General features: G+C 37.8%; 1 pseudogene across 1 annotated transcript; it reads left to right on the top strand.

The window, feature by feature from the left end:
- Nucleotides 1-1375: 1375 nt before the first annotated feature.
- LOC100368174 (galactose-3-O-sulfotransferase 2-like) lies at nt 1376-8002 on the top strand (annotated as a pseudogene). Its single transcript, XR_013419828.2, has 4 exons — nt 1376-1605; nt 6010-6058; nt 6292-6614; nt 7174-8002. The product of XR_013419828.2 is annotated as a galactose-3-O-sulfotransferase 2-like (transcript).
- The last annotated feature ends 6815 nt before the right edge of the window (nt 8003-14817 follow it).

The following is a 14817-nucleotide window of genomic DNA, read 5'->3' as shown; positions in this document are numbered from 1 at the left end:
GTAGGGAACCTAGACTCTATACAGTATAGTACATCGGAGGCGGAAGTGTTCAAGGTTGTTTGTACTTGATTTGTATTTTCCTGGGATTGGGTGATTGCTTGTTTACGACGACGTTTTTGAAATGTTTGCTTGGTTTATGTTTGGGTTTGCAGATCCTCGGGGCGGACATCCGGGCATTTTCACCGCCTGGCAACCCTCGCGGTGAAAACAAAGGCCAAAAACTCGCAAAAACCGGAACTTTGGGATGGTTGTTGTGACTCCTCTGAACAGTGTAACAAGATTAGCCATACGTGTGTAACATATATGAATTTGGTTGTTCAGGATTACTTCAAAGTTGAGTTTGCGTTGTTTTCTCGAATTTTCACCGGCTCGACCGGCGTTCCATAGCAGCGCGCACAGAGCCCATAGAAATGCATGGTACAGTGGTGCACGTCTTAGCAACGTGGAACGTCCGTGACGTAGCTCCGCCCCCGAGTATTGACCACAGTTTACGAATTATATTCAGCATGTATACAATATGCAAGTGGTCGAAAAAATCAAACGTTTAATCAGTCAGTCGGTTCGCTGCTATAAGTATCACCCCGCATATACAGATGTAATGTAGGGCATATTAAACAAATAAACTAAGTATGCAATTTGCCAAATTTCGAGAAAAATTCCAAACATCAAACTACAGGATTAATAGTTCAACTGCACCCAATGTTTGGTCATTTTTTAAAAGTAATATTTTATGTAGTTCAAATTTCTTCCTTCACCACTGGAGGGCGCTAGCAACAATAAACATACCTTGAATGCGTCCCTTGAATTGACGGTAGCCGTTGGAATGGTAATATTTCAACCAGAGGGTTATTTCAACTTCCTGTGGTAGAAGCTCTCTCCCAGCACGTCAAAACATAACTTAATTTAATTTATTCATGATGTTTAGGTTATGTCACAGGGGTTATGTGCCTATATTGCGATTCAGGCCAGCGCACTTGTTTACCCGACAACAGCAATGAATGAAAGGAAAATTGTTAATTTCTAGTCAAATAACATATCTATTTTTGAAAACAAGTTGTAAACAAGTAGTCGAATTTTACGACTGTTCTCTCAAATAGGCGGCGAGGGCAGTTAGAAAAAACAACCGACTATACAGATGTACAGAGGGGCTAGATAAAAGACAAACAAACATAATATTTTTTGTAATAATACATTTTTCCTACTCCCTGTGAGTTAAAATAAAGGTGTCACACATGCAGTCTAACCATATATACTGTCTATGGTTTCACACAAGACTAGAAAACACCCAACAGCGCCATGCTACATGCCCCGTGCAGCATAGCATCTAAAAGAATACCAAGGAAGTCATGCCCTTTAGTCATTATTCTGAAAAGGCTCAGTGGGCTGCACAACAACACAATGTCGCGTCAAAGCTATGGTGTATGGTGAGAATCTTCGTCTCATTCATGCAAGCGTGGTACCCGACGGACAATCGATTTGGGAATAGAATTTGAAGTTGAACACAGACGACAGCAAAATGAAGAGGTCATTTACAATTTTGAAACTTTTCTCCGCTCTTATGGTCGTTGTACTGTGTCACGTATTTTGTTATATTTACCTGATAAGGTATGTACATCTTTATGTAAAGCCAAGTAGTTTGCATTGGCTTTGTTCAACGCACGTATAACGCAGTCACTATTTTGCTTTCAACCAGCCTCGTGTGCACAGTGCTGCACCCCGAAAGAATTGCCTGTTACCGATAAATCATTCACCTGAAATCATACCTTGTTGAACTGTTAATAACAGTGTCAATCGTGTCAGTGGCATCCGAAAAAAACGAGATACATACCTATAACGCTTCCGTGCCACTGATATCGATATCATGATTCCCGGAGGTCATCTGCAACATTGTAGTCGTAACCATAACATTCTACATTCAACAAGTGTGTCTAAATATAAATATATATATATATATATATAAAAGGAACCTTGATCAGTTGTTTTAATTTCATTATTCGATATCTAATTACATCGGTGGTACTATTCTAGAACGAAAGGAGCGGACTAATATACGTTGATTTCAATCTCAACGGTCTTTCATATATAATTATCTGTATTGCACAGCGATGACCCATATTGAGTCTTGTGACATCGCACACAATAAAATTAGTAAGTTATTTACTGCATACTTGCAAAGTTGTTGTGATATTATAATAAACCACCATAACTGATCTGATCTTGATCTGAAAACGTTTCAATTAAAGACATGTATTGTCAATGCGTGCATGCCCTAGTTAAACTGCGTCTTATTCTAAACGTGGTATTTAGTTGCATTCATCGCTATTGCAGCGACTTAGTCTGCCATCAGACGAAGTGTACACAAACACAGTGCAGTGTGAATACTATCAAAGAAAAGTGGTGACCCAACCCTTTTAGTTATTGTCTGAATAGTGCGCGGCAATGTGTTTGTGTTTTTCTACAATTTACAGCCATTGAGGACAAAACATGGCGCTATTTGTACCACTAATCAGCATTCTGTGCACGTTACCCTCAAATAATGGGACAAGGGCAAGGTTTTCTACTAAAAGACTCCTAATTTGCATACAATGAATGGAATCTAGATCAGATTTTTCTGAATTATATTTTTCACATATTATTTTAAAAAACACAATTATTATTTATAAATTCATATTCCGTTCATTACACGTAAATATGTAAATTTATTGTTAATTGAAGTCATTCAATTGGATTTAGCATTCCTCATTTTGTAGCAGCTGAAACTAAACAATTACTTGTTAGATTCTTATCTGAATGTCTCATGAACAATAATCTGAACACAGAATTGACAAACTTCTATAAGAAAACATTCAGAGAAAATCGTATAGTTGAATTAATCTAATGGGATCGTTGTTCATGTGACTGTCGCGTATGGGAATTATAAGTCAACTAGGGGGGGGGCAAACTGTAGAACTCTATATATATGGTCTATTATATGTATAGTTCTGTGGGTGGTAATGGTTTATAATAAGATCTAGGCTCTAGGTGCAGCCAAGAATAAAAACACCGACAAGCAATTAACATATAAATAATTACTTATGTAGAGTAAATGTAAATAGCATGTATTTGTGGGGAAAAAACCAGTTAATTTTCAGCATTTTGAAGAAGAAAAATGTACACACAGTGTCCAGTTCTGTGGAGTGTGGTATCTGCGACACAGCGCCCCTATAAAGGTAGTAAGCAGTCATGATCCCGTTATTACTGTATACACTGAAACACTGAATGTGAGCATTTTTCATTTCTGAGGATATTTAAGCCAACCCACTAACGATGACTACACTGCGCCGAATTCATAATTTGTGAATTATGGGACATCGAGTTGTATACGCTCGCTATGACAGTTTAATGACATCGAATGCACGTCTAAAATGTTTCGTGTAGGTGATGATGAGGCGGAAAATGAGATGTATTTTCACTGTTGAGTATGGTAAAATTTTTGTCACTGGTCATGAAAATGCAAATCGGGGTCGAATAGAAATGAATGTTACAAAATAAAATTTAATATACATAATTGTATGTAATGAATGGAATAAGAATCTAAAAAAAAACATGCATTTCTAAAATATAAATGACCTGGTTGGTAGAAACTACCTTGTAAATCCAAACGATTGGCAGAAACGGCTCTGTGAATCGATCTGATTGGTAGAAACGGCCTTGTGAATCGATCTGATTGGCAGAAACGGCCTTGTGAATCGATCTGTTTGGCAGAAACGGCCTTGTGAATCGATCTGATTGGTAGAAACGGCCTTGTGAATCGATCTGATTGGTAGAAACGGCCCTGTGAATCGAACACTGATTGGTATCAACGGCCTTGGGAATCGATCTGATTGTATAAACGGCCTTGTGAATCGATCTGATTGGTAGAAACGGCCCTGTGAATCGACCTGATTGGTAGAAACGGCCCTGTGAATCGACCTGATTGGTATAAACGGCCTTATGAATCGATCTGATTGGTAGAAACAGACTTGTGAATCGATCTGATTGGCAGAAACGGCCTTGTGAATCGATCTGATTGGCAGAAACGGCCTAGTGCATCGATCTGATTGGTAGAAACGGTCTTGTGAATCGATCTGATTGGTAGAAACGGCTATGTGAATCGATCCGATTGGTATAAACGGCCCGATGAAGCGACCTGATTGGTATAAACGGCCTTGTGAATCGATCTGATTGGTATAAACGGCCCGATGAATCGATCTGATTGGTAGAAACGGCCTTGTGAATCGATCTGATTGATAGAAACGGCCTTGTGAATCGATCTGATTGGCAGAAACGGCCTTGTGAATCGATCTGATTGGTAGAAACGGCCTTGTGAATCGATCTGATTGGTATAAACGGCCCTGTGAATCGACCTGATTGGTAGAAACGGCCCTGTGAATCGACCTGATTGGTATAAACGGCCTTGGGAATCGATCTGATTGGTATAAACGGCCTTGGGAATCGATCTGATTGGTAGAAACGGCCTTGTGAATCGATCTGATTGGTAGAAACGGCCCTATGAATCGAACTTATTGGTAGAAACAGATCTGTGAATTAATCTGATTGGTAGAAATGGTCATGTGAATCGACCTGATTGGTAGAAACGGCCCTGTGAATCGACCTGATTGGTAGAAACGGCCCTGTGAATCGACCTGATTGGTATAAACGGCCTTGGGAATCGATCTGATTGGTATAAACGGCCTTGGGAATCGACCTGATTGGTAGAAACGGCCCTATGAATCGAACTTATTGGTAGAAACAGATCTGTGAATTAATCTGATTGGTAGAAACGGTCCTGTGAATCGACCTAATTGGTAGAAACGGCCCTGTGAATCGACCTGATTGGTAGAAACGGCCCTGTGAATCGACCTGATTGGTATAAACGGCCTTGGGAATCGATCTGATTGGTATAAACGGCCTTGGGAATCGATCTGATTGGTAGAAACGGCCTTGTGAATCGATCTGATTGGTAGAAACGGCCTTGTGAATCGATCTGATTGGTAGAAACGGCCTTGGGAATCGATCTGATTGGTAGAAACCGCCTTGGGAATCGACCTGATTGCTAGAAACGACCCTGTGAGTCGACGTAATTAGTAGAAACGGCTCTGTGAATCGACCTGATTGGTAGAAATGGCCCTGTGAATCGAACACTGATTGGTATAAACGCCCTTGGGAATCGATCTGATTGTATAAACGGCCTTGGGAATCGATCTGATTGGTAGAAACGGCCTTGTGAATCGATCTGATTGGTAGAAACGGCCTTGTGAATCGATCTGATTGGTAGAAACGGCCTTGGGAATCGATCTGATTGGTAGAAACGGCCTTGGGAATCGACCTGATTGCTAGAAACGACCCTGTGAGTCGACTTGGTTAGTAGAAACGGCTCTGTGAATCGACCTGATTGGTAGAAATGGCCCTGTGAATCGAACACTGATTGGTAGAAACGGCCTTATGAATTGACCTGATTGGTGAAAACGACCTGTGAATTGACCTGATTGGTAGAAACGTCCTCGTCATTTTAAACTTATTCAAACAAGAATCGCAAATTAGTGGATGTTAGTAGCCTGAGGGATCGCCAGGATCGGGTGTTAAGACAACTCCGATTACACAGACACAACAAACATGTGAGCACGTGCTCAAGGCACGAAAACCTACTTTTGTAATGCGTTTGAAAGCATAATCTTGTAATTGTGTTTCCTGTTATATATATTGCAAGACCAGAAAGTGGTTTCTTTTCATGTTCGACATCAGTTTCCTCATTGATCAAGTAGCCGTCCTGGAGATATTCGTAGATATTTAGTATAACTTGATTCATAGAAACGTAGATATACCCCGGTCAGTTGGCATGGCAAAAGCACTGGACTAACCCAATAATTTATCATAACAAATACATTAAAAAGGCACGGTGTTAATTAAATTCTGCTGTTTCTCAGCATACCATACACTAAGCAATGAATAAAACCTTAAATTATTGACTGTTTATATTTGTAATTGCAGAGAGGCAGTATCACCAAGATATGTTGATACCAGGGACATGTATCAGAAGGTGAGTGATTGTCATCGTGTCGTGTGTGCGATTGAATATCACCATAATGACAAGTGCTCCAATATTGGGGACGCAGTATTCACGACTAATGACCGCCTTTGGGTTTTATTCTAGACTGTCACCGATTGTTTTGTTTTGAGCGGCATTCACCCTCAAATTAAGATTGTAAATTGGTTTAGAATCTAATCTAATAGTTAATGTCTTCTTGTCTTCTTTTTCTACTGGATGAAAAGTTGAACTTCAATCAACGCATTTCTCCACATACACCGAAAGCCCGCATGAATGGAAGTAATACACACGACATACATAAATTTGATGAACAGTTGTCCTGCGCGCCAAGAAGTAATTTGGTGATGTTGAAAACTCACAAGAGTGGAAGCAGCACTTTACAGAACATTTTGTTACGGTATGCGGATACACACAACTTAACGCTTGTACTGCCAAACGACGGGCACCAATTTGGATACCCCCAACATGTTCAATATACGTAAGATCATTCGTGTCCCTTGGAATCAGTACAACATCTTTACTCACCACGCTAGACTTAATGTTAGCGGTAAGTTAATATACCTAAAGATTGACTCTCCATATCCTGACAATATTGATGGAAATGGTTATAGAATGACATCGTGGATATCCAGCCTGAGAATTTTAAACTATGTAACACTTAACATATAAAATAAATTGCATCATTGAATAATTCAATAAACAATTCATAACACCCTTGAAAACGATATTGTATTATATTTGTGGACCACATGTCACTCACAGCTACTAGTAGTTGGTAATTTCAACCCTATTACTGCTCATTGTTGCAACATCTGGCAATGGTAACTTGCTAAAATAAACATGGCTCAGTAATATGAGAGACCTATCGCATTCATACTCTCGAATCATAAAATTAACATCCATCGTTTTATAAAACACAGATACGAACTGTATTTAACTCTCCCAAAGTCAATTTGTTGCCTAAATGGTATGTTCGTTTCCCTTATGTGCGTCATCATGGCGCTCATGGATTGGGTAAAAAATCAACTCTCTCAAACCATCTCCGAGGACTAGCTACCACAAATCAAACTGAATGATCAAATTATATCTCAAATTGTCTTTTTCAGATATCCGTCAGCTGATGCCAAATGATGCACTATACATTACGATTTTACGCAACCCAGTGATTCAGTTTGAGTCACTTTTCAACTACTACAAATTGGGAAATTATTTGAAAGTTGAGGCCGGAAATGTCAGTCAACTACAAACGTTTTTAGAAGCTCCAGAAACCTACAACCGTAACCCTTATACAAAAAACAACTATTTGTATGACCTGGGATTCAACAACATTGACTGGATGTCACCACCGAAGATCCGCAACACCATTAAAATGGTTGCCGACATGTTTGACTTTGTATTTATTGCGGAGTACTTTGATGAATCGTTGATTTTGTTACGCCATGCCATGTGCTGGGGCATCAGAGACATTGTGTACTTCAGTCAAAATGCGCGTAATCACAATACAGTTAGAAAAGTAACTCCTTGGATGGAGGAACGAATTAAGGAATGGAACACTGCAGACTATCAACTGTACACGTATTTTAATGAGACATTTTGGAAGAAAGTTGTCGACTTTGGAATTGATAGAATAGAGAGAGAGAAAGCAGCTTTGAGGGAACATGTGACGGCCTACAGAGAAGAGTGTATTGATGACGTCATTGACAACGGTGACGGGGTTTGGCATTTGTCTGGAGTAAAGATTCGAAGTTATACATTGAAAGCATCGGCTAAAAATAACACAGTCTGCGTACAGATGACAACACCGGAACTCAGTTTCACTCGCCAGGTAGTCGATAAATTACGCAAACGTATAAAGGGTTACAACAAAACGCGAAATGTAGTGTAAAAACATTCAATGTGATTTGACAATAAACACAAAATAAACACAAAAGTCCCTCGCCCCCCCCCCAAAAAAATGCTCATCCCACTGATACTTGAACTTGGTCAACTCTGAATGGCCAATCCGGGTGGTATATTTATAGCAATCAGGTTGAAGTTGGTAACGTGCAATGGCCCATGGCGACGATCGTCGATATGTGACCAACTTTCGCGCCGATTCAGCAACTTTCAGCGATATGTAAGCAAGTTTCTCGCCGACTTAGCAACTTCCGCGCCGACTTAGCAACTTCCGCGATATGTAAGCAAGTTTCTCGCCGACTTAGCAACTTCCGCGCCGACTCAGCAACTTCCGCGCAGACTTAGCAACTTCCGCGATATGTAAGCAAGTTTCTCGCCGACTTAGCAATTTCCACGCCGACTCAGCAACTTCCGCGATATGTAAGCAAGTTTCTCGCTGACTTAGCAATTTCCGCGCCCACTTAGCAACTTCCGCGACATGTAAGCAAGTTTCTGGCCGACTTAGCAATTTCCGCGCCGACTCAGCAACTTCCGCGCAGACTTAGCAACTTCCGCGATATGTAAGCAAGTTTCTCGCCGACTTAGCAATTTCCGCGCCGACTCAGCAAATTCCGCGCCGACTTAGCAACAATGTAAATGGCTGTTAAATAACAGTTATTAATAAGTGACTATGAAGAATGTACTTATATCTTGTATACGGGGAGGATACCAGGGCATTTTTTTTTATTTTAGAAACCTTGTACAACAGTCAAGGTGAAACCAAATATATATCTCATATTGGTGATTATGACTGGAAATAAGAGATACACTATTGTCCGTAATTGTTTATTCTTGTTTTCAATCAAATCTTATTATTTATCACTTGACCATTGTTCATAATATCCACAGTTGTGACGTTTAGTGTAAAATAGCACTCACAGATGTGCTCTTGTAAACTTCACAATATTGTCATCATTGTTCTATATTACGTCATGTTGGGCATATATGATATGATACAAATTTATTCAGTACGATGCCCTCAGGCCTATAGAGAATCATTCAAATAATCATCAGTCACAACTGGTTAAGTAGATTTTCTCTTTGTTTAGAAGCGTAGAATACAAATTTGAAATACAGATAAGTTGTCAAAGAAATTTTGCACATGTCTGATTTTACTGATAACAAAAATGAGGCACAGCCGGGAGTTGTTCAGGCAAGTCAAGAACACATGATATTTATTCAAGGTATTTTTTTTTTAAATTTTTAAAAAGTTTTTTCTGGCAATATCCAGAAATCAAACCAAGTTTTCATTCGATTAGCCAAGTAATTATATTAATCAAGTGATTAGTGAGGAAGTGGTAACATACCCCCGGGGGGGGGGGGGGGGCAATACATAGAACTTGCCTTGGGGACATGCCCCTGAAATTTGTCTCATTTTTTTTATTTTAGGTATAAGTATCGGACTTATGTCTGGTCAAGATAGGTATAAATATCGGTAATATTTTCCCGATTTGGTATAAATAACCTGAACATTGTGTTAATATGCTCTTAGTAAGTGACAGAGGTGTTTCTATTGTCAAAATACATATTTTAATAAATCCACTGTTGGCTTACGTGTGCATCCATCGCTTGTTATAAGCCTCTAGATATACAAGCAGGGGATGCATTAAACTTGTATGGTATGCTCACATTAATTCAAAAGTTATTAATAAATCAAATTCATTGCCGTTTATATAATTTTGTTTATATAATTTAGATAGGGGTATTTAAATGCAGCATCAGTAACCTCAATTCAGCAAAAAAAAATTCTTTAAAATGTTATCAACATTTTCTCATGTATAAAGGTTTTTTTGGAAATTTATTTACAAACATCACAAATAATGAGCATATTGTTTGCATGTGTTTTGTACTTTTATTCAAAATTACCAATTGAGCCTGCACTCTCAAGTTTTTGTAGTTTAATACCCTGCTTTTCAGCATCTGTACATGTATGTATCCTGAGCAACATCGCCTCTTTAGAAAATAGTTGAAATGTCAGCAAATAACTGGCTCTGCTTTGGCGATAATTTTGACCAAAGAAAACTTAGAACTCCTGTATGCTGAAGATATTATAGGCATGAAGTACAAATAAGGAATACTGTATTCACTATATAATTACAGTTTGCACATGAGCAAATACGCCATTTAAAAATATAACTGTAAGCAATGATCAGGTTCCAAGTAACTCTGGTTTAACAATTATCAATATTTAATGAAATAATGACCATATATTATGACTTAATATTTTTGTCATATATATTGTCAGACAAAAAAAAATATACTAGTTGCATGTCTCCATTAGGAACAGTACTTAAGATATTACAGTAATGCATATTATTGCGGGCACATGACCATATACAGTCATCTGAAACATTAGTCATATCACATTGATCTCAACTAAAAATAATCAGGGAAGTGCATTATCCCAAAAAACTTGTACCCTGTTTCATTAGTACCTGTTGAAAGGTATTTGAGAAACAAGTAAAATTGCTTAATATTGGCTAATTAATATGTAGATTAGGTCATTAACACGCACAACATTTCAACCAAAAACTAATCAGGTCTGCAAAATATCTCAGGACATCTATGTATGTACCAAGTTGCATTGAAATCTATTGAACAGTACATGAGAAACAAGTTAAAATGCTTAAATTTTACTAATTATTATGCAAATTAGATAATTATTATGGATGTATATAAACTGAAAACATAGGGCATCTATGTACCAATTGTCATTGAAATGTAATGATTAGTATTTGAAATATCAGTGAAAAAGCCAAAATGACAATAACTATGCAAATTAGGTAATTAATATGCATGGTTACTAACCCAAAACTTATCAGGTACATTGTCCTATGACATCTATGTACCAAATTTTATTGTAAAGTGATGAATAGTACTATAGATTGTGGAAATAAATCATATTAGTCATATTATTCCAGCTATAAATTCACCTATAATGTTTCTCATCTCTGTTCATGGCAGAAAAGTTAGAAATATATGATATACCTCATCACAAGCAGGGAGTCTCCTATTATCATGCAGCAATCAGCTGTATATTATTCAGAATAATACTTCATTGCACAACTATTTTTGATACAACCAGTTTTTTTTTGCTTATGTATCTGATTTAGATACAACAACTGCTAAATTATGCATTAACTCATTAAATGTGTAAACAATAGAATATATTGTTCCCTCAAAGAAACAGCAAAAATTAGAACAAAATTAGAACCCAGTGAATACTTGTGTTTCAAAATAATGAGACATCACATAGTATTTCAGATATTGTGGTCAAATTTCTTCAAGTAGTCAAAGTTCTTGTAGAAGCTGTTTATTTTATTTAACATACAGATATATATTTGATCATTAATGAATAAAATAAACATTTTCAGTAATGTAACATCACATGATTTGTCTTTTGCAATCTCTCAGTATGAATTACAAGCTGACAACAAATTTGTCACATCTTACAAATAATACATTGAACATTCCTATTCATACTTATACTCTCACTTTTGCCCTTGCAGCACATCAAGATTTATTTTGACTTGTGTAAATATGCCACAATATCACCTGGACTGTTTAGTAATGTGAATATAAATACAAGTGTCCAATTTGCAACAAAGTTGATATGGTGAAATTCAAAGGTGACCAATGGATGGTGGACTAATTCTTCACACAAAAATATTGGCTGTACATGAACATCATTTTGTACTATAGAAATGTCATGTATGACAGACCATCAGGTGTGGCAGTTTTAAAAAATAAGTTTAAATTTACCATTGACAGACAATCAGCACTATGCATAGTCAATGACATTTCATGGAAATAAATTCACTTTAAATAATCAACTCTCCCACATGGGTTTCAGTATTTCAAACAATTGTCTACTCTGCTGATGTGTTCTGGGAGTAAAAATGACGATCTTCATAATGTGATCCAGAAATTGCTCCAAAGTATCATTATTTGTATAGCTTGGTGTCTAGTGTGCTGCTCCAGCTCTCTTCAATCTGCTATTGGTTTAATTACTTCCTCCTAAAATAGATATATCGAGATATTGAAAATGAATGTTGAGATGAACTATGACTTTTAAGGCATACATCAGTATTTGTAACTTTATTCTCGCTCAAGGCCAGTGTATTCTCAATTCATATTCTTACTTGCTACTTATATCAGTCATTTTTTTCTTTGCCCATATCATTAAAGATGAAAGAGAAATGTATATTAAGAAAAAAATGTATGTCATTGTTGTTGTTAGTAAATGTTAATTTGCACACAGTAATTTTACTAAGTCTATTCCAAACAATACAAACATACATAACAGGCAAAACATTGTGTCCACATTTCGAAGGGAAAGTTGTATTCAAAAATATGTATTCTGTATTTGACCTGAATGCATGAACTCAAGTGACATGAACTGTTGTAATGTGACCTGAGTGCATGCACACAAGTGACATGAACTGTTGTAATGTGACCTGAATGCATGCACTCAAGTGACATGAACTGTTGTAATGTGACCTGAATGCATGCACTCAAGTGACATGAACTGTTGTAATGTGACCTGAATGCATGCACTCAAGTGACATGAACTGTTGTAATGTGACCTGAATGCATGCACTCAAGTGACATGAACTGTTGTAATGTGACCTGAATGAAAGCACACAAGTGACATGAACTGTTGTAATGTGACCTGAATGCATGCACACAAGTGACATGAACTGTTGTAATGTGACCTGAATGCATGCACACAAGTGACATGAACTGTTGTAATGTGACCTGAATGCATGAACTCAAGTGACATGAACTGTTGTAATGTGACCTGAATGAAAGCACACAAGTGACATGAACTGTTGTAATGTGACCTGAATGCATGCACTCAAGTGACATGAACTGTTGTAATGTGACCTGAATGCATGCACTCAAGTGACATGAACTGTTGTAATGTGACCTGAATGCATGCACTCAAGTGACATGAACTGTTGTAATGTGACTTGAATACATGAACTCAAGTGACATGAACTGTTGTAATGTGACCTGAATGCATGCACTCAAGTGACATGAACTGTTGTAATGTGACCTGAATGCATGCACTCAAGTGGCATAAACTGTTGTAATGTGACCTGAATGCATGAACTCAAGTGCCATGAACTGTTGTAATGTGACTTGAATGCATGCACTCAAGTGACATGAACTGTTGTAATGTGACCTGAATGCATGCACTCAAGTGACATGAACTGTTGTAATGTGACCTGAATGCATGCACTCAAGTGACATGAACTGTTGTAATGTGACCTGAATGCATGAACTCAAGTGACATGAACTGTTGTAATGTGACCTGAATGCATGCACTCAAGTGACATGAACTGTTGTAATGTGACCTGAATGCATGAACTCAAGTGACATGAACCGTACATTGTAATGTGACCTGAATGCATGCACTCAAGTGCCATGAACTGTTGTAATGTGACCTGAATGCATGCACTCAAGTGGCATGAACTGTTGTAATGTGACCTGAATGCATGCACTCAAGTGACATGAACTATTGTAATGTGACCTGAATGCATGCACTCAAGTGACATGAACTGTTGTAATGTGACCTGAATGCATGAACTCAAGTGCCATGAACTGTTGTAATGTGACCTGAATGCATGCACTCAAGTGGCATGAACTGTTGTAATGTGACCTGAATGCATGAACTCAAGTGCCATGAACTGTTGTAATGTGACCTGAATGCATGCACTCAAGTGCCATGAACTGTTGTAATGTGACCTGAATGCATGCACTCAAGTGGCATGAACTGTTGTAATGTGACCTGAATGCATGCACTCAAGTGACATGAACTGTATGTTGTAATGTGACCTGAATGCATGCACACAAGTGACATGAACTGTTGTAATGTGACCTGAATGCATGCACTCAAGTGACATGAACTGTTGTAATGTGACCTGAATGCATGCACTCAAGTGACATGAACTGTTGTAATGTGACCTGAATGCATGAACTCAAGTGCCATGAACTGTTGTAATGTGACTTGAATGCATGCACTCAAGTGACATGAACTGTTGTAATGTGACCTGAATGCATGCACTCAAGTGACATGAACTGTTGTAATGTGACCTGAATGCATGCACACAAGTGACATGAACTGTTGTAATGTGACCTGAATGCATGAACTCAAGTGACATGAACTGTATAATAATAATAATAATAATAATAATAATAATCAAATTTTATTGCATCCTTAGAAATTACAATATTTCTTTTGGTAAAAAGCAATAAATATATACGTACACAACACAATTACAATACAATATAAATAGATACGTTAAAGTTTTCTGTATTCCATGGCTTTAAGTAGATAGGTCCCCATACATTTAATTGCCTTGGAGTCCTGTATGTTGTAATGTGACCTGAATGCATGCACTCAAGTGACATGAACTGTTGTAATGTGACCTGAATGCATGCACTCAAGTGACATGAACTGTTGTAATGTGACCTGAATGCATGCACACAAGTGACATGAACTGTTGTAATGTGACCTGAATGCATGCACTCAAGTGACATGAACTGTTGTAATGTGACCTGAATGCATGCACTCAAGTGACATGAACCGTTGTAATGTGACCTGAATGCATGCACACAAGTGACATGAACTGTTGTAATGTGACCTGAATGAAAGCACACAAGTGACATGAACTGTTGTAATGTGACCTGAATGCATGCACACAAGTGACATGAACTGTTGTAATGTGACCTGAATACATGAACTCAAGTGACATGAACTGTTGTAATGTGACCTGAATGCATGCACACAAGTGACATGAACTGTTGTA

This window comes from Saccoglossus kowalevskii, chromosome 12, assembly GCF_978046115.1.
Source record: "Saccoglossus kowalevskii chromosome 12, keSacKowa6.1, whole genome shotgun sequence".
NCBI classification, from domain to species: Eukaryota; Metazoa; Hemichordata; class Enteropneusta; family Harrimaniidae; genus Saccoglossus; species Saccoglossus kowalevskii.
The sequence above is the reverse complement of the archived record's forward strand: the minus strand, read 5'-3'. Positions and strand labels throughout refer to the sequence as shown.